The sequence below is a fragment of the Hyposmocoma kahamanoa genome, unplaced genomic scaffold, assembly GCF_003589595.1.
Source record: "Hyposmocoma kahamanoa isolate Upper Pololo Valley unplaced genomic scaffold, ASM358959v1 202, whole genome shotgun sequence".
In the NCBI taxonomy this organism is placed as follows: domain Eukaryota; kingdom Metazoa; phylum Arthropoda; class Insecta; order Lepidoptera; family Cosmopterigidae; genus Hyposmocoma; species Hyposmocoma kahamanoa.
In genome coordinates this window covers 14143234-14146493 of record NW_020653726.1, presented here as the reverse complement: position 1 = coordinate 14146493, position 3260 = coordinate 14143234, and positions in this window count along the sequence as shown.

Here is a 3260-nt window from a genome sequence, read left to right as displayed (position 1 = left end):
ACGTCATTAAGTAAGGATCTATAGCATTCCCTAATTAATACTTTTCTTCTAGATCTAAGAAGTGCAAATGTGTCATAATCTCTTTTATTACCATACATTTTATATCGTTTGTGATACTTCAATTTCTCAACAGTAAACAGCGTCGAATTGTATGACTATACCAATATGGATATTTCGAGTTCTTAGGTTTTCGCGATTGTTACACATAGGAAATGAAACTATTTTTCCGGATTTAAATCGCGTATATTTGTTTTTTCAAACAAACCGACGTTTCGGGCCCTTTACAGGTCCCATGGTCACGGTTGACTGTGGTGACGGTTGGTCAGTATCACAAATATACGCGATTTAAATCCGGAAAAATAGTTTCATTTCCTACAATATGGATATTGTGAAGAAGTACATTTTTTAATGGGGTAATTAATAAAATAGCCTTTTGTAGTTCCTGATAAAAGCGTTCCAACGCGTCATCTGTATCCATATTTTTTAAAAGTTCACACCAATCAACAGCTCCAATTTGAGCTTTAAGCTTAACGTAATTGCATTTATGAAAGTTAGGTTTCAATGAAGCATTATTAGCCTGTAGATAATCATTTTTTTATTTATAGCTATCAAGTGAAATAAGTAAGCTAGGGTGAAGTTTATCAAACTTTAACAGAGGTATAGCCTCTTCCACTCCCAAACCGGTAACGACATTCGATAGAACCAAATCCAAAATTCGCTCATTCCGATTCTTAATACCATTAAATTGCGCTAAATTGCAAAGAGATATCATTTCTTTCAAATTACATACTTTTTTACTGTCACCCACAGAATGAATTGCATCACCTAACGACGAACACCAATCAATTTCAGGTATATTCAAGTCTCCTACAAGGATGAACGGGCCAGAATTGGTACACTTTAGGATATTTTTTTGACAGTGGGTCGTAAATCTTTCCAGATCAGCAGTTTCCAGATACGGTGGAAGATAACATACACACACGTTTAATGGTAGTTCGTTTCCCTTAGTGGGCATGATAGTAATCCACAATGGGTGGGTGAGCTGTTGCTGAACAAAGCCGAGCCGTAGGTATTTTAATGGACTATCCACGCACCTCAGGGCCGTGCACGGAACTTGGACGGGGCGTGCTAGTTTGTATGAACTGCGGGCCCGTCCCGGCGCCGGCCCGGACACGGACATGTGTGAAGGAGTTCATACAAAATAAACGCAACGATATTTTTTGAATCCCTGACGGAGCACGGCCCGTCCACGTCCCGGACACGGCCCGGATATGTATGGATAGACCTTAATACCACAACGTGCCACTTTTCAAGCTTAATATTTAAGGTTTAAACTCTTCAACATGTTGAATTTATTTCTAATTATAGCATAAGGTATATGTAACAGATGGGCACAATTTGACTTTCTTAATTATTTGATATATTTTTAAGCGTAATAATAATAATATAATAAATACTGAGAATGAATAAATATTATTACATGTGGGGAAATGACCTTTGCTCTCCTCAAATTTATAACCTTGATTTTTGGGGATTCTGAATAATTTGCATTGGGGACGCTGCAAATCGGAGGGAAGAATCCGACGGTATTTCGTCTCCCCGCAAAAGTATAGAGAGCGCGCCTTCAGACAATCGGATCGGTAATAAAATCGGACGCTATTTTCGACTCGCACGCCACGTATTGAGTGTTCATACAATTATATGGTACGATCGCCTTCCGGTAGTCGGATCAGACTATCGGATGAAAAAAACGGACGTGTATTGTCGCACTAAGGGTCGTATTCCAGAACTCTACTCAATGCTCAAATCAGGATTTGAATATGATTTCAAGTACAGGAAATACGACCCTAATGGCAAAGACTTGAGTATGATTTGAGCATTGAGTAGAGTTCTGGAATACGACCCTGAGTATGCCTTTATATAGCCTTGGCGGAGTTAAAGAGAAGGCTCGGTCCACATAATTTTATTGTAGGAAGGCAGAAAGAACAAAGCGAGGAAAAGACTGTAACAACAAACAAAGATATTTTTATATCTTTGTTTGTTGTTACACTCTCTACCTATCAAACGTAACAAGGAAAACTTACATATATTAAAAGGTAATATAGTGTAGCCTGTATTCGCATAAATATTATAGTTATTTAGTATCGGATGCTTTATAATCAATTAATGTTTCGTAAGGCTTTAAATTATGATTGCGGTTTTTACGACAGACTCGTACTTTCTCTTCTAAATTTTGATGGGAGTGACGACGGAACGAAGCAAAGTAAGAATGACGAAGGAAAAGAATTAGAGAACCATTCAAAATTTCAAAAAAAAAGCGGCCAGGAACCAGAGAAAAGGGTGGGATAAAAAGGTGGGATGACGATGAAAGAGGTCGCATCGTCACAAACTAGTATCGAAAGTAATATCTACGAATGTCATATTAGATGTATGGGAAATTTTGAATATTTCTACTTTTTTTTTTTTTTTTTTTATTGTGACTCGGCAAAATGACTGCACCGCGCCTGATGGAAAGTGCGAATACAGTCCAGAGATGAGAGTAACGGATGGAAAACACAAATATCTTCACTCCGTCACTATCATTTTGCCGGTCTGGCCAAATGCTTCTTCACACTACGTTTGAAGGACCCGATGTTATAGAGGGGAATACATGCGCCGGGAGGAGTTTTATTTATTTTGTAACTATTCATGTCGTTTTATTAATTAGGCACGCTTTCGATACCAGTAGTATAAAGTTTTTTTGATATCTCTTATAATTACTGAATAATTGCCTGGGCACACTTAACGATTACACCTGTGTAGTTTAGGAAATATAAGTATTTATAATCGTTGACTCAACTGCTACCTGCGCGGATCTTATTTTTACTCTTCCGCTCGTTCGTAAGGCAGATTCCCCCGAGAAATATGAGCAAGAAACTCTAGGGGTTGCTCTTTATAAACAACATTTGTACGCATTCAACTTGCAGAAATGGAGGTCAAATGCACACTTACATTACAATAAAAATATATTTGCAGCCATCGCGATATTGCCTATTCTCAAAAAATACGTAATATAATTATTTTGAAACAGAATAGCAAAATTGGGAGAAAGAAATACGTTACTTTGCAACATATTCGTGTCTTGTTGCAACGAAATTAATTTTCGGTTTTAATGAATATTTATATTAAAATACAAGTTGAAACGCGTTACTTCCTTGTGGAATGTGATGTTAGTATTAGGGGTTAAAGTATGAAATTGCCGTTTTATTGCAATAGGTTCT